The sequence below is a fragment of the Equus caballus genome, chromosome 1 (assembly GCF_041296265.1).
Source record: "Equus caballus isolate H_3958 breed thoroughbred chromosome 1, TB-T2T, whole genome shotgun sequence".
In the NCBI taxonomy this organism is placed as follows: domain Eukaryota; kingdom Metazoa; phylum Chordata; class Mammalia; order Perissodactyla; family Equidae; genus Equus; species Equus caballus.
In genome coordinates, this window is record NC_091684.1 from 97,766,932 (window position 1) to 97,785,313 (window position 18,382).

The window sequence follows — 18,382 nt, forward strand, 5'->3', positions numbered from 1 at the left end:
ACAGCCCCCTTGCAGGTAGGCAGGGCCATGCCGGTAGCTCAAGCCAATGGATTTTGGGTAGAAATGAAGTGTTTTACTTCTGGTTAAGGCATCTAAGAGCAAGAATCAATTTTCCATGCTTTTTTGTCTCCTGCTACAGTGATCCAGGAAGACTTGCATTGATTTCTTGATGTGGTGTCAAAAGATTGTGGAGCCTCTGTCAATCTGGGTCCCTGAGTGGCTGCAGCAAGGCCCCTCACCAATCCATGCTGTGCATGTGTCATTAATGTGGAAACTCCCATTTTTATTACATTAAGTCATTGAGATTTGTTCCTGCAGCATACTTTGATCTATCTTGATCACATATAAACATTATTAACCTTTTATAATACAATTATTTCTTTCAAGTTTGCTATTTGTACTTTAATTTTATTTATATAAAGTCACCAGAATTGCAAAGAATTCCATAACTTTTAGCCTGAAATCTCCTATCCCTCAGCAGATTATCACAGAAGATCAGAAAAATTAAGAGTCCGAGGTCTGGAGTCTGACCTTCGGCCCCTCTGTTTGTTACATTTGTGAACTTTGCAAGGCATTAAGGCACAAAGTTATTTATTGCAGCAGTGTTTATAGTACTGAAAATTTAACCAACATAAATCACTATCAATAACAAAGTGGGTTAAATGAGTTAGATTCTAGTTACATGATAAAATAATAAGCAAATATGCGGCCATTAAAACCATGTGGTAGATCTACATTTACTTGCGTGGAAAGATATTATAGACATATTGGTAGGTTAAAAAGAATGCAAAACAGTATTTATCATATAATGCTACCAAGTACATGTATTTATGTACTTGCCAGTGGAAGTGTCTGAAAAGAGTTCCAAATTATAACAGTGCACACTTCTGGATGGTGGCCTTCTGAGGTTTAAATTTTCTTCTTTAGATTTTCCAAGACTTCTAATTTAAAAAAAACTTACATGTGGGCCTGCCCGGTGGTGCAGCGGTTAGGTTCACACATTCTGCTTTGGAGGCCGGGGGTTCACCGGTTCAGATCCCGGGTGCGGACATGGCACCGCTTGGCAGGCCATGCTGTGAAAGGCATCCCACATATAAAGTAGAGGAAGATGGGCATGAATGTGCGCTCAGGGCCAGTCTTCCTCAGCAAAAAGAGGAGGATTGGTGGCAGATGTTAGTTCAGGGCTAATCTTCCTCCCAAAAAACCCTAAAAAACCAAAAAACTTACACATATGGTTATTTTATTATAGAAATAAAAACATATTATATATTTGTATATTACGTATATTTACATTTCACTCTATAAGTATTTAGCGTTATGTTTTTAAGGTTAATTTTTAATTATAATGGCTTTCCACATTTTTGATGCCTTTTTTTATTGAGGTATAATTGACATATAACACTATATTAGTTTCAAGTGTATGACATAATGATTTGGTATTTGTATATACACACCTGTGTGATACTTTTAAGTTCTTTGGTAAAATTTTATAGTTTTCTTCTTGTTGGTCCTGTTTTGTTTTTAAATGGTAATTTTTAGATATTTTATATTTTTGTTCTAATTTTGAATGACATTTTTTGGTTCATTACATAATTAACTGGTTATTGCAGGTGTATAGAAAGTCTTTTTGTGTATATTTATTTTGTAACCAACCACCACACTAAGAGCTCTGGCTGTAACAATTTCTCAGTTGATTCTTATATGTTTCAGGTATGCAGTCACAAATTCTGTGAATACTTATAAACTCGTTTTATTTATTTATTTACTTATTTAGTCTAATTGCATTGACTAACCATTCTAACATGTGTTAGCACTAATCAATGCAACTATTCCTCTCTTGTCATGAATAATTATAAAAATGCCTCTGGGTTTCACCGTTGAACATAATGTTGGCTGTTGGTTTGAGACAAATGTTTTGTCATGATAGACAAGTGATTTCCCATTACAATTTTGCCAAAATATTAGCAAGTAGAAATAGAAATAGATATTGACTTTATTAAAACAGTAGCTGCTGAAACATATACACGATTTTCTCATGAAACCAATAATAGGATTAATATTAATAGATCTAATAGCGAATAGTCCTTATATTTTTGTAGTAAATCTGTTTTTTTCTTTTTTAAATTGTGGTTAAATATACTTAACATAAAATTTACCGTTTTAACCTTTTAATTTTTCTGGAAGATTGACCCTGAGCTAACATCTGTTGCCAACCTTCCTCTTTTTAATTTTTTCCCCAAAGCCCCAGTACATAGCTGTATATCCTAGTTGTAAGTCCTTCTAGTTCTTCTATGTGGGATGCTGCCACAGCATGGCTTGATGAGCAGTGTGTAGGTCTGTGCCAAGGATCCGAACCGGTGAACCCTGGGCTGCCAAAGCGGAGCACACAAACTTAACCACTTGGCCATGGGGCCAGCCCCTTAACCGTTAAGTGTACAGTTCTGTGCATTAAGTACATGCACATTGCTGTGCAGTAAAACTACTTTTGTAGTAAATATACACCATCTTTCTTGGCTATTACTTTAATACACTGATAATACCTGTTTGCTAACATTTTGTTTAGAATGTTTTTATATCTATTGCTAAATGAGATTGCTCTGTATTATTTACCCTGAGGTTTTTATATTAGCATTTTTCTAGTTTTATGAAATGAATCAGTTGTATTTTCACCCTTCTTGGAGAGTTTTAATAGAATAGGAATTATCTGTACAATAAAAGTTTGAATAAAATTATTCCCAAATTATCTAGACCCACAACAATTTTATAGATAATTCTTTGACGATTTTCTCCTCCTTCTCATCCTGTGCTTATTGGATTATGCAGTTTTTCCATTTAAAAAATTAGTTGTGGTAAATCATATTGTCCTAGAACATTTTCTATTTCATAGTATTTTTCACATTTATATAGTATATTTGTGCATATTTTATAATAGGGTTTTACATTTCTTAAACTGCTTCAATGGTGTCCCAATTTCTTTTTCCCTCTTGCCCTCCTTATTATTTACTTATCTATTTATGATAATAACACCTAACATAAGATCTCCACTCTTAGCAAAATTTTTGAGTATACAATACAGTATTGTTAACTATAGACATTATGCTGTACAGTAGATCTCTAGGATTTATTCATTTTGTATAACTGAAACTTTCTACCCCTTGACTAATACCTCTCTATTTCCCCTTTCCCCCAGCACCTGGCAACCATCATTCTACTCTCTGCCTCTATGATTTTGATTATTTTAGATTCCTCTTATAAGTGATATCATGTAATATTTGTCCTTCTGTGTCTGCATTTAGCACAATGTCCTCTAGATTCATCCAAACATTTAAAAAAACAATTAATACCAATCCTTCTTAAACTTTTCCAAAAAATAGAAGAGGGAATATTTCAAAGTTTTTTAATGTGGTCAGCATGACCTCAAAACCAAAGACAAAGACATTGCAAGACAAGAAAACTACAGGTTAATATCCCTGATGAACATGGATGCAAAAATCCTCAACAGAATATTAGCAAACCAAATTCAAAGCACATTAAAAGGATCACACAACATGACCAAGTGGGATTTATCCCTGGCATGCAAGAATGGTTTGACATCCACAAGTCAATCAACATGATACACCACATTAACAAAATGAAGAATAAAAATCATATGAACATCTCAATAGATGCAGAGAAAGCATTCAACAAGATACAGCATCCAGCGTTATTTTTCAGGAGAGATATATGGCAGTATGTTTTTTGAGCCCTAGCAAGTATAAGACTTTCATCTTATACTTAAATAACACGATGACTAGGTGTAGAATTTTGAGTAACAATGAATTTTCTATCAAAAATAATAACGATAAAACTAGACAAAATATATAAAGCATTGGATAATAGGCAGTACAGGATACTGATCTTTGAGAGAGGGAAGTAAACAAGATGAGCCCCATGATTGCTCTAGCTTTTTTGTTTGGAGGCACTTTCCTGAAACAAAGTGGGAAAGATAGTCCCAAATGGAACAGCATTCTCTCTCAGCTGAAAATTCAAAGATTAAAGTTGTAGGATGCTGAGGCTGTTGTAATTTGCAAGCAGGATAGCTGAGGAGAGGGAGCTGAGTGAAAATGGGTGGGGAGTGCCTAGGAAATCTACATGAGGATACATCATGGGTCTTTGGCCAAGGTCTGAGCTGCCCACGCACAGGGAAAGAATTTATGAGGCCTAGAACAAACTGCCTACTGTGGGTCAGGAGCTGAATGGTGATATCAGAGAACAGGACAGGAGATACTGGAGTTCCAGATCAAACACAGTTTAGAGATGCCTCTAAGTACCTTAGCCTTTCAGGTGAGAACCAAGAAATATTATGTCTCAAGAGTGAGAACAACATACTCTAAAATTAAGGATAAATCTTTAGCATTAAGAGATAGACTTTACTGAATTAAGCATAAGATGACTAATTTGAAGACAAATTAATGGAAGTTTAACAAAAATTAAGAGAACCTCAGAGAAATATGGAGAACATCAGGCAAGCTAAAAAATGTTAGTTATAGTTCCAGAAGGAAAGGAGAGAGAAAAGGGGGCAAAAAAAAAAAAAAATACTTGAAATAATAGAGGCTGGAAAGTTCCCAAGCTTAGTGAACTACACAGATGCAAGAAGCTCAGAAACTTCAAACAGGAAAAATACAACGAACACCAAACCTACACATGTAATAGGCAAACTGCATAAAACGAAAGAGGGAGAGAAAATCTTGAAAGGAATCAGACACGGGGCAATGCTATGTGTTTGGCAAAGAGTGAGGAGACCAGGATGGCTGGAGTAGAGTGAACGAGAGGGAGTGTGGTAGGAGGTGGGTTCAGAGAGGAAGTGAGGATGTTTTGGGAACATTGTAAAGACCTTAGATTTTACTGTCAGTAATATGAAAAGTTCCTGGATAGTTTGGAACAAAAGGATGACAAGATCTGATTTGTAAGAGTCGCTCTGGCTATTCTGGGAAGAACAGATTATGTGGGGGGTGTGGGGCAAAGGTGAGAAAAAAGAAACCAATTGCAGCAGGTAGCTATTGCAATAAACCAGGGGGAGAGATGATGGAGGCTTGGGATAAAGAGAACCGGGCTGGTGCCAGTAGAGAAGGTGGGAAGTGTATCAGACTATTGATATTTGGGGATGATAAATCCAAAAGGATTTATCCCAAAGGATTTGCTGAAGATATAATATGATATTTGAGAGGAATGTTGAATTAAATGTTTTTGGCTTGAGTAGCTATTTTCTAAGACTGCGGGGGAAGGATAAGTTTGGTGTAGGGGAAAATCAATACTTTAGTTTTAGATATGTTAAATTTTAGACTTTCAATATCTAAGAGGATGTATAGATATAGTCCATGTAGGAATTTGTCTTTCCTGAAGTTTAGGAAAGAGATCAGAGCTACATAAATGAATAATGTAAATGGTATTTAAAGGAATGGAAGTGGATGAGGTAATTTAGAGAGAGGATACTGAGAACAAAGAGATTAGAGAACTGGTCCTGAGTACCTGGTCTTTATAGGTCAGGAAGGTGAGGAGAAGAAATGGAGAAGGACTGGTTAGTGACATAGGAGGAGAAGCAACAGAGAATAGTGTCCTGTGGACCAGTGAGATAATAGAAAATAGATATATTGGTCTCTGCCCCCAGTTCCTGACGCAGAGCTCCTAAAACCCTTGTAATTTCCTCAGTGATGAGTGCACTTGGGGCATCTTTTTTTCCTAATATTTAGTCTTTGAACCCAGTTCCTGATACAGAGCTCCTGAAATCCTTGAAATTCCTAAGTGATAAGAGCACTAGGAGCATCTTTTGTTCTAACGAAGTGACTCTTGGGTAGGCTCCTGAATAGCTCCAGGGCACCAGAAAGACCAAGTCATGTTAGAAGCTTGGAATTTTCAGTCCCAACTCCCATTCTCTAGAGAGGAGAGAGGGGCTGGAGATGGAGTTAATAATTGATCATGCCTACATGAGGAAGCAGCCATAAAAGTCCCAATAGTATGGGGTTCAGAGAGCTTCCAGGTGGGTGAACACATCCACGCCAGGAGAGTGACACACCCTAACTCCATGGGCACAGAAGCTCCTGCAATTGGGAACCTCCCACATCTCGCCCTATGTATCTTTTCATCTGGCTGTTCATCTGTATCCTTTATCACATCCTTTAATAAACTGGTCAACATAAACAAGTATTTCCCTGAGTTCTGTGAGTCACTCTAGCAAATTAATTAAACCTGAGGAGGGGGTTGTGGGAACCTCAGATTTCTTTTTTTTTTTTTTTTTTTGAGGAAGATTTGCCCTGAGCTAACATCTGTGCCAATCTTCCTCCACTTTGTATGCAGGATGCCTCCACAGCATGGCTGATGAGTGGAATAGGTCCACACCTGGGACCCGAATCCTCAAACCGGGCCACTGAAGCAGAGCAGGCAGAACTTTAAACATTCGGCCACAGGGCCAGCCCCTGGGAACCTCAGAATTATAGTCGATAGGTCAGAAGAACAGCTAGCAACCTGGACTTGCGATTGGCATCTGAAGTGGAGTGGGAGGCAGTCTTTGGGACTGAGCCCTTAACCTGGGGGATCTGATGCTATCTCCTGGTAGATAGCATCAGAATTGAGCCAAGTTGTGGGACAACCAGCTAGTGTTGCAGAATTGGTTAGTGTGGGCACCCCCCGCCCCAAATCTGGTATCAGTAGTGTAGTGAATATGGTAGTAGTGTAAGAGTAAAGGAGAAACACAAGAGAAAAGATTGGGTGTTTTCGCCACAATACAGTGCCACAATGTCAGCAGCCGCAGAGAGGATGGGTAAGAAGAGGACGGGGAACTGACCTTAGATTGATAACCTTGAGAGGAGATGTTTCATTGGAGCTATGTGGGAAAAGGATTGATTGATACACATTTAAGAAGATATGAAGGAGCAAACCTTGAGACAGTGAGTATAGGCAATTCTTTCAAGGAACTTTGCTTTAAAGAGAAGCAGAAAACGGGGGTTGGTGTCTGAAGGGCGAATGGGTTAGCGGGAGGCACTCTTTAAAGAACGGAAGCTACTGCAGTTTATTTTAGCTGGTAGAAATGACCCTGTATGTTTGGAGGGACCACTTGAGGAGTTTCTCTTCTGATGCCTTCAGTTTTTACCATGAAATGAGAAACAAGGGCATCAGTGGGATGTAAGAGGAAAAGAGATATAGGAATTTGGAAGGGATTGGAAAAGGTGAAGATTTCTTCTTTTCGAGACACTGAAGATTCTCATATATCCGGTGATCGTTTTTGATCAGTTTTCTCAGACTTGCGGAGGACCATTTGTTCAGTATTGGGATTTGAGATTAGTCCCATGAGAGATTATATGCAACACAATTCACTTAACAATTTAGGCATGAAAAGGTCAAAGAAGATATTTAGATAATCTGTAGATGTTGGATGTTGTTCGCTGTTTTCACGGAGGTTCGTTTGGCTTGAGGATGAGGACAGAGAGCCTCCAGAAAAACAGTTCCATAGGGGGAAAGTTTCCTACTTTTTCCAGGATTTTGTGAAGATGACTGAAGGAATTGACTGACAAGATCATGAACCATATCTGAGCACTCATGGTCGTGTTACAAAGCAATCTCAAGTGCTTCGGCTTACAATTACCATCTCTTCATGATCTGGGCCCATACCACCTTGATCTTGTGTCTTGGTCAGTTGGGGCTGCCAGAACAAAGCACTGTATAATGGGTGGCTTATAAACGACAGACATTTATTTCCCCCAGTCCTGGAGGCTGGAGGTCTGAGATGGGGTGTCAGCATGGTCGGGCTCTGGTGAGGGCTCCCTTCCAGGTTGCAGATGGCCAACTTCTCCTTGTGTCCTCACACAGGGAAGCAATCTCTCTCGTGACTCTTATAAGGGCACTAATGGATTTCATACACAAATCATTTCAAAAAACAAGCAATACCCTCTCCCCTTTGGAGAGCTATAATGCATACTTGAATATTTAAAGTTCTGAGGAGTCCTGATGAAAAGAAACTTATTATGTGTTTTTTTCAGTGTTCTCCAAATTTATTTCACATAATTTTTTAAGTGTACCATCTATTAACTTCCCAGAGGGCTAGAAGGCTATAGAAATTGTTCTGGAAGATGCTGAGTGGAAAGGGGCCTCTCGTTCTTCCAAACTCTTGTGGACTTTGTCACTCAGTCTGGTAGGGTCCTTTGTAGAGATACACGTAATCAGGGCCCATCACAATGCTGGATGCTCCCTGAAGGCAGGGTTAATGATGAAGTCAGGTTTATCTCTGGTGCCCAACATTGTGCCTTATCCGGAGCAAGTGCCCCCTAAATGTGGGTCAGAAGTGAATGGATGTACTACTAAGGATACTGGAGGGAGTTCCAGGCCACTCTGTCTTTAAGGCCACGTTACCTCCCAGTCGTATCTTCAAATGTCTCATTTCATATGGTCTCACACCACATGGCGAGGTCAACGAGACAATATTACTATCCTTGTTTCATAGCAAAGGGCTTTGAGGTTGAGAGAGGTTAAGTAACTAGCCCATCATTATATAGGAAGTAAACTGTAGAATGCTAGGATTCAGGTCTGTTTACTTCTTTCCTTTATACCATCTACAGTGTCTTAGTTCAACAACTTCTTACCTCTTTTTCTCTCCATCATGCCCATTCTTTCTCTTTTTTGGGGAAAGCGTGAAACCAAAACATTGCGTCTCTACCACAAAATACTCCTTTCAGTAGCTGAAACTGATTTGAATGATCTCTCACCTCCCCAAAATTTTGGTGGGAAAAGTAGAAAACTCAGCAAAAAGAAAATTCCATATCTGAGTCTAGAAATTTACTCCAGTGATGGATAAATATTTAGTTGCAATAGAACTTCTTAGTCCAACATTCTCCCTTGAGGCATCTGGTGCTGAGGGGAGTGGAGGAGCCAGAAGTCAACACAGACAACTCCTGTTTCTTCAGTCACCATCACTGGGTCTTGACATGCAAAGTGGAGGGAAGGTGGCAGGTTTCCAATACTCACTCAACTAGCTCAGATTTAGTGATTAAATGGCGGATTGTCAGATAACTAAGATTTTTATCCCTCGATACAAATGTTCAAAGGGCTTAGTTAAATAAATAGTTATTTAATATGGACAGGCCCTGATCACTTCCTCTGGCTAGGATTACCCCATAAGACTCGTTCTTCAAAACAGATTTAGCTCACCAGCTATTTTATCACCTGCTTTTATTTTGGAACAAGTAAGAAAAAGATGAAGCACTTTAGTGCGTGTGTAAGTCTGTCCTCTCCTAATAAGAATGGGGATGCCCAACGCAGCCACCTCAACCCCTTTTATCACTTTGTTTACAGCTCTCATGCCAGCTATGAAAGGTACACTTACAACTAGAACACTAAGGTTTTATCCACTTTCTGAATAAAAATGCCTCTGATTCACTTTGTGAGGTGGAAAGTAGGCTTGAACTTATTCCCAGAGTGAGATGAAGTTTAGCCAATGTTTGTGTCATTTGTGAGAGGGGTTCATTTCACCTTGGGCTTTATGTCACCTGTACAGCCAGTCTTACCCAGACACTGGACTTCTGTCTGAGGACATCTTGCTCCTCACTTACCCTGGAGTGGCCAGTTTCCGGCTAAGATCCAGCCACTTCACCATCAGCCTCTTATCACGGCACCAGGGACACAGACTCAAAGCAGTGTCTGTCTGGGGCCACTTCTTCTGGAATGGCTTTTCTGAGGTGATGCTCTCAGTGTTTAAACACAGCTGAATAAACAGTTTTGTTTCATTTGGGAGCTCCCGACCGTGGAGGGTTATTTTCATTCACTCAGTAATGTCTTATTCACCAAATGTGACTCTGCTCCGCTTTCTTTAGGATTTTTTGTTCAGCTTTTTTCCCTTCAAATAGCTATCATTTGGAGTTGCCTTAAATTCGCATTGTGAAGGTCTGTTTACGACTAAGCATGCCTCCTTCCTCCTTTCGAGCTCTGTGTAAATAATCTTACATATCCATCGAGTCTCAGCTGGAATGTTTCTTTCTCAATGAAGCCTCCTTGCATGCTCCTAGGTTTTTAATTTCTCAGTGGTTCCATTTCCACAGATCCCGGGACTCTGTGACCTTAAGAGGCAATCTACCTGCATCTTCCCACAATACTTCAGGTATATTCTTGAAGACCCTGCCATTGTGACAGCACCAAAAATGCCTTATGAAACTGATTAACATTCTTCTAAATGCAGAATTAAGCTCGCAAGAAAGAACAGATAATTGGTACGTGCCAAAAAGGAAAGGTTTCTGGAAATCACACTCATGAGGATGGGAGCTGATCCTTCAGTGGCTTTAGTTGGGTGGGAGATTGTCCCTCTCAGCATACTGGGGGTATGAGGTTTAACGCCTCCGTGCAGAATGAAAGCGAGCCCTGCCATTCGTTGTGCGAGGTGGCAGGTGGGAACCGACAGCCCTGCACAAAACAGTGAAAGTAGAAGGACTGGGTGGTAGCATGAAAGAGTGACCCAGAAAAAAATACACCCTCAGTCACAGATGCCGCGGGCAGACTGGAAGAAAACTCTCTGTCTCTGTCTGGTCCCTGAGGGAAAACTGTTCCCTATCATGATTTGTGACCATGGGCCTCTGCTGCCTAGGGTTGGAGTTCCAGCTTTGACTGTTGGTTGGGTCAGGGACCTGAAGCTGGAGGGAATAGGGATTTTAAACGCTTATAGAGAGACCTCATGAATGACGATATGCTGACAAATCTGGAGGTTTTAATGAAAGAGAATAGAATTCTAGAAAACTATACTCCAACAAAATTATTTTAAAAGAAATAGAAAAGTCCCATGAAAGGAGGTGAAATTTACCCAGTTGCCCCAGATGCCAATGAAAAATAGATCCAGACTATTTACAGACATCTTCTTCAAAAACCTTTGAGGAATGCATAATCCTTTGCTTATAAAAATATTTTCAGAGGATGGAAAAGAAGGAAAACTTTCCTATTCATTTTATGAGGTTATTATAACCTTGATTCCCAAATCAGGCAAAAGCATCATGAAAAGGATAATTGCAGCTTAATTGTGATCAGAGAGGCAATAATCCTAAATGAACTGTTAACTGAACCTAGGGATATATGTGTGTGTGTGTGTGCATCCTAGAGAGAGAGACAGAAAATATCAAAACACATTTATACCATGAACATATTCATGCTATGTAGGTTCTCCCAGGAATGGTTTCACTTGAAAAACTGCAACTGAAAGTCTTTTAAACAACAGAAATGGAAACGAATGTCTCCCAACTAAAAATGGTATCTACTAAATGCTTGCAGCATTTATCACACTTGTGGTGAAATACTGGAAGCATTATCTTAAAAGTCAGCAATAAATCAAGAACACCCTCTATTACTATTTCTATTTAGTATTGCACTATAAGTTTGAGGCATTATACTAATAAGAGATTGAACCACATAAAATTGATGATATTCAAGTATTTGTGACCACCAATCTAACATCAAAAGGAGAAAGAGAAGACATATAATTTTAAAGTACATTTATATGTGTATGAATCAATAAGAAAAAGCAACCCAACAGAAGAAGAAAAATGAGCAAAATATATGAATGGACAATTTACAGAGGAAGAAACCCAAATGCCCCCCCCCCCACAAAAAAAATGAAGAAAAGAAAAAAATGTATTCTCAACCTCAGAGTAATCAAGGAAATGTAAATTAAGACAAAAATGAGATATAATTTCCTATTTATAGAATTGTTAAAAATTATCGACTCGTAACAAGTTTGATAAAGATATAGAGAAAGTGAACTCATAAGATAGAAAATGAACTCATAAATCACTGGTGGGAGGGCAAATTGATACAAGCAATTCAGAGAACAATTTGTCAGTTCCCAAAAAAGTTGGAAATACGCATATCCTGCAACCCAGCAACTTCACTTCTAGCCTGGAGAACCTCTGGTGTGAATATACAAGAGACACATACAAGCGTCTTCATTTAAATGTGGAACAGCCAAAAAAGGGGAACAAGTGGACCCCCCCTCAGGAAGGGAATGCTTGGGTATACTGTGGTTTATACATCTGACGGAACACTACCATGCATTGATTTACATGAATCGCTTAGATCTCCAGGCACCAACATAGAGAATCCGGCTAAAGATTTTAAATTGTGTCCTTTGAACAACAGAGAGTTCAGAGGACTTTAAATAGAAATCATGCTATGGCTAAAACTTGTTTCTGGAGACCAGTCTTTTTTGTGTGTGTGGATGTTCTTGGAAAGAAGTATCATAGTTCTGGGACATTAAGAGGATGGATAGACCCAGAGGAAACCTAACTGTACCTAAGGGAGGATTGGAATTTATAAATCGGGTTGACCAATCCTATATGCAATCAGATCCCACCAGGGAACAAGCTACAGTTGGGCTTATGCACTGTCCATGTTTTTGGAAATGCAAATGGGAAGTACAGAGCATTAACTGAGAAAACTGCTGAGAAACATGTAAACTACAAAGGGCTGTGCACATGCCAGGGAGTTTGGTCTTATTATGCAAATAATCAGCCAGAATTTCCTTCCCAGAGACAGCAGATCTCTGGCAAGGCCCCCCCGCACCCCCCCTCCGGCAGATCCTGTAGGAAAGCACCCTAGCCCAGCAGGTTGGACTCAATTAAGGAATGTTGGCGGCTGTCTCAGGAGCCCAGCAAACAAACTGTGTTTTTTTGCCAGATGCATTATTAATTGCCTGGGTAAAAGAACAAGGCCAATTTAAGTCTCTGGTTCCCCCGGGGAGCCTTGGGGCTTTGCAGGAGAACTGAATGATGCAGGCTTCAATTTCTGGAGCTTGGAGCTGGCTCACCATTCACCATTTCTAACCAAAGGGAAATACCCCAAATCAGGTTAATTAACGTGGTCCTGGGAGATCCCAGCCGGAGGGTTGTTAATGATTCTGTCCCTTGCATGAAAAAGGAAAAAAAAATCTAAAGAAACAAGGCAGTTTCTGAAGTGAAAGGACAAGGGGAAAAGAATCAGGCGGATTTTTCTTTCTGTGCTTCTGAAGCAAGTGAGTTCCGCGAGACTTTTAAAAGGCCAGTTGCCAACTTACCTGCATTTTCTCACCCTGTTGGGGGAATTGGGGAGTTTTCCTTTTTGATTCACTGCCCTTCCCAGAAGCAGCCTATAAACTTCTCAGACCTGGTTACCTAGGAACTAGTCGGGATCACGTGGCTGAAAATGGCGCCATGCTCCTGCAATGACTGTCAAGATGAGAGGGTCCCCGATTGTGTCTTGCTGGAGCAACGGGAAGGGTCCTCGTTAGGAGAAGAATGGGGACTAGGGGTCTTGCAGCTTCACTGCTGAAAACCCTGGTCGGATCTGGTCAGGTGGTTCTGACCGGAAGAATCAATGGCCTAAATCAGAGCCCTTTGCTTTAGGGCCTGACTGTTCCCATAAGAGAACTACCCCAGCCTCTCTCTCCAGTTCTTTATTCTACCCTCCTGCTAATAATTTAGAGCTCTACATGCTATTCTTTCAGCCAGCCCTGGGGGTCTAGTGCTTAAGATTCAGGGCTCTCACCGCCGCAGCCCAGGTTCATTTCCTGGTCAGGGGACCACACTGCTGTCTGTTGGCTGTCATGCTGTGACAGCTGCATGTTGCTGTGATGCTGAAAGCTATGCCACCAGGATTTCAAACACCAGCAGGGTCACCCATGGTGGACAGGTTTCAGCGGAGCTTCCAGACTAAGACAGACTAGGAAGAAAGACCTGGCCTCCCACTTCTTGAAAAAAGTGGCCATGGAAACCCTGTGAATAGCAGCAGAACATTGTCGGATATAGCGCCTGAAGGATGCTACAAAAAGACTGGGCAGTGCCCCGCTCTGCTGTTCACAGGGTCATGAGGAGTCAGAATCCACCCAACAGCGGAACAACAAGGGGCTCTTGGTATAATGTTGAATTCCTTTCTCTTCTTTCCCAGAGCAGGCAACAGGTGTCATCTTTCGGGCTCAAACAAAGGCGTCTTTTGGCTACTGAGGTGAGTGGAATTGCGGGCAACATTGGGACCCCTTTAGCCACTCGGTCTTGTGTTACCCAGGCTACTCTTTTGGTTGTAAATGACATTTATCGAATGATTTTACCTTCAGGTTGGCCTAATTTAAGAGTGAGAAGTATAGCTCAGCTTCCTTTGGCCAGTTCTCCATTGCTAGAACTAAAAACACAAGTAAATAATAATTCTGAGCCATTTAATGATAAATTGTGTAATGCTGGTCAAGGCCTGAGTGGGAGGCACTGTGAGCTGGTGACTAAAAAGGCACAGAGACCACCCAGTGTGACCCCCGTGGGTTGTCCTGAGCTGCAGGCACACTGGCCCCAAGGGGGACATTTCGGTATTGTAGCTTCTTCACTGGCAGTGTAAGTTTTTTGAAACATGTGCGGTTCCCAATGTGAGAATGGAATACGAGCTTCTAGGTGAGTGTGTCTGGTCTGGTGTGGCTGCCATGTGGGAACACTTTTTCCAAAGATAAAATTTGAGTTGTTTTCCCAATTGTGAATCTGTAAGACCCCCTACTCCCCACAGCTCCTTCTCCTTGTAAGGAGTGCCCAGTACCACTGCTCTAAGTGTCACCAAAGTGTCAACCTTCCTTCACCCCAGCAGAACAAGGGGCATTATAATAGGACCGGGGCTAAACAGAACTTAGAATTCAAGGCACCTGCCCTCATGAGATTTTCAATTTGTTTGGCGAAGAGAGAGGGTGCAGGAAGGGATGTGGCAAAGGATGGAGAGACTGGTCGTCTTGGAGTATTTACAATGTTCCAAGCACCACGGTAGGCGCACTCCTGGGTTATCTCACTGGGCCCTCTAGGACCCCTGGTTATGTTACAATACCCATTTCATAGATTAGGAAACTGAGGGTGAATAGTGTGCCCGAAGTGACCCAGCTTGGAGATGTGGCACAGCCAGCATTGGAAGCCAGGACTTGCTGTGTTGAAGTCTTGTTTGTATCACTGTTCCACACTAACCTTTGCATAATTTGGCTAATGATGGACCACCCATGTCTTTTAGCAAATGGGTCATGGGACAATATCCTGGCTGAGTTCCAAGGAGGGTGCAGAGAGGCGTGGCCTGGATGGAGGTGGGCCTTGTCTGGAGGAGCCACCTGGGAGAAGAGAAGAGGATGCTGAGGGATGAGTTTGGAGAGCCTGGCAAGAATGGGGTGGAGCATCTGTGTCAGTCAACAGCATTTGGATCTTCCCTCTTGTACTTCATTAGTTTAGAAATCTGTAGGGCAGAGCCCTGTGACCTATGGTGGCAGGAGAGGCCGAGAGATTGGTGAGGTGGAAGAGAGTGGAGGGAGGAGAGGGGAAGGGCTGATGGGGAACCACCTAGGGGGTGTCCAGAGGAGGAGAGGAGGGAAGTTGGGGGCAGGGAGAGAGGAGGAAAAGGGGAGGGATGGAAACGACAGGAGAAGGGGAGGAGGAGGGAAGATGAAAGAGAAAGGAAATATCACAACAACCGCAACCAACAGAAAATGAGAGAGAAAGAAAGAGAATAGAAAAGCAGAGCCTACAATCCTTGGGGCTCCAAGCTTCAGTAGTAACTGGTACATCCCCACCCGCCGGCGAGAGCATCCTTCTTTGCCAGTGAATTTGAAGGCATCACTTCTGCAAGTGTGTTTGTAACTCTTTGGTAGTAGAAACTCATGGCCAAAGGGAGGGATGCTGCTTCCAACAGGAGCTAACCTCCCTCTAGGGAAATGCTAAGTGAGATGTGGCTTCTGATCCAGAAGTGCTGTGACTGGCGAGCTTCTCCTGGCAGGCTCAGCCAGCCCATCTGAAGGCCCAGGCCAGCACTTCCCCAGCTGGGTGCACAGCAGGTGGACTCAACATTTAGTCTGGCTGCCTAGGACCTGCTGGTGCTTGCATTTGCCTGAAACCCCAGCACCTGTAGGCCGCTACACTTGGACCTTGCTGAGCCTGCTAGGTATCTGGCCTGAGCGCCAGGATGATGCCATTGGTTTGATGGACGCACTGCCCGACAGTTGCCAGCCTGGGTTCCTGGCGGGGATCCTGACGGAAACTTGTGTGTTCTTGGGAGCCAGGATTCTGCAGCTGGGAGACACTTGTGGCTGTCCACCCCCTTCCCTGTGAACACTTCCTTTCACGCCAGATCTGATGCCCAGGGACACTGACTCCTGCGGAAATCGAGGCCCGAGCTGGCCCCTTCCCCCTGAGCTGAGTGGAGAGAAACTACCTATCTCCTTGGGCTGGCCTGACGGCCGAACCAAAACCAGAACAGAAACACTGCATCTCCTCTTTCTTCTGCCCTCTTCCTCTTCCGGGGACGTGTGGGAAATGCAGCTGGAGAGGTACGTGGAGGTTATCTCGGGGATGGCTCTGCTTGCAATTAAACATTGTTCTGCAAAAATGTGGGGAATTGGTAAAAGATCATAGAGAGGGAAGTGCTGTCATTGGACTGTGGTTCTGAGCACTGACAGCAGGTGTTGTACACATTTGGGAGAAAAGGATGACAGGAGGCCACGGGGACAGCGAGCAGGCTGTGGCTACTGTGCACGTAGCAGTGGGCAGTGCGTGTGGCTCAAGACAAGTGATGGAGGGGAGAGGCCCTTTGGGGCAGGTGTAACCTTTGAACTGTGTTCTGCTCTCTCAGCCCCGTGTACAGGAGCTGGGGCAGAGGGTCTCACCCCCACCCCACTGAGTGCCCAGCCTTCTCTTCTGTGCTTCTCGGATATTCCATACTGGGGTTGTCCACATAGGATAAAGTACACCGTGTGTTAGTTATCTTGTTACATAACAAAGGGCCCCCCAAACAGCTTTAAACAAAAAGTATTATTTCACAGTTTCTGAGGCTCAGGGACCTGGGAGTAGATGAGCCAAGAGGCTGTGGCTCAGAGTGTCTCAGGAGGCTGAAGGCAAGCTCTGGGCTGGGCAAGCTCGGCTGGGGGCAGATATGCTTCCAAGGCTGCTCAGGTGGTTGTCAGTAGAAGCCTCGGTTCCTCACTGGCTGTTGGCTGGAGACCCCAGTTCCTTGCCACATGGGCCACCCCATTGAGGGCCTGAGGTTCCTCCTGATATGATAGCTGGTTTCGCCCAGAGAGAGCAACGTGAGAGAGAGACAGACAGAGAGACAGAGAGACCACGACAGAAGCTGCAGGCTTTCACAATCTGATCTCACAGGTTGTATGCCATGATGTCTGCTGTCTGTGCTCGCATAGACCAACTCTGGTGCAATGTGTGAGTGTGTGTTTGTGTGGAACTATGCGCAGGTGTGTATACCAGGCAGCAGGGATTGTGGGGGCTCGTTTTGGAGGTTGGGTCCTACCCAGAGCTAGAGCAAAACCTTATGACACAGGTGACTGTCCCTTCCTCCTTGAAGGCAGCATGTGAGGGGCTACGTACTGGTGAGATGAAGTCCACTCTGCCAAAGGGAGCCTGGGTGTAGTTGGCAGAGTTTTCTAGTGATGACCCAGCTCCCACAGCTCCTGGGAAACCTGCACATTCTCTCTCCCACGGTCCCTTCGTTAGATCCCCACAGTTGATTTCCCTGTCCCTTTGTGGCCAGCTTTCTCAGAAGAAACCCACAGGGCCCATCACTGCCCCATAACCACTCTCACTGTTTCTCACCTCCCTCCTTCTCTGACATCTTTTTAACCTCAGGAAAATTCCTGTTGGGTTTTGTTGTCTTCAGCACTGCTCTATCTAGTTCATTCTCTTCTCTCCTCAACTTTATTCTCCTCTGGTTCTTTTGTAGGAGATCTTGAAGGCCCACGAAACCCAGAACGCAGTCACCAATAACCAAAAAACTAGTTTCTCTTTTCTCAAGGGGGAAGGAGAACACAATCTTCAAAGTCTCCCTGGAAATAAGGGAGGTGTAGTTATGTTCGGTCCTCCCAGTGCATCAGGAAGAGGAAGCTGGCTGGACCCCTTATGTTTCCTGATTGAAATGGCTTACTGACCGTATTCTGCCGTGGAGGGAAAGGGAAGGCACGGGAGAGTAAGGAGGTAGCAATACATCCAAGGGGCTGAAATGGAGGGCACCAATGGCACAAGGAAAGTCAGGAGAAGCAATTTGGGAAAAGAAAGCCATGAGTTCCACTGGCCCGTTCTGAACTGGAAGTGGGACAGTTTAGCATATGGTTGATGCCGCTGACGACTGCTTGAGGCAATGGATTTGGAGATGTGTGTAGAGGCACCAGCTGTATAATGAGCTTGGTTAATGTTGCTCAGTGCTCCAACTGTACAACTCAGCATGAGCTGTCACTATAGTCAGCCACCATGAAATGAGCCCCTGTTCGTGCCAAGTCCTGGATCAGGTGCAGAGGATGTGGAAGAAAGTCAGCACCCCTGTGAAGGGCTCTTGTCCCAGGGAGAGAGGCTGACTTGTACACAAGCAGGGGACACTCCATTGTAGCGCTGCT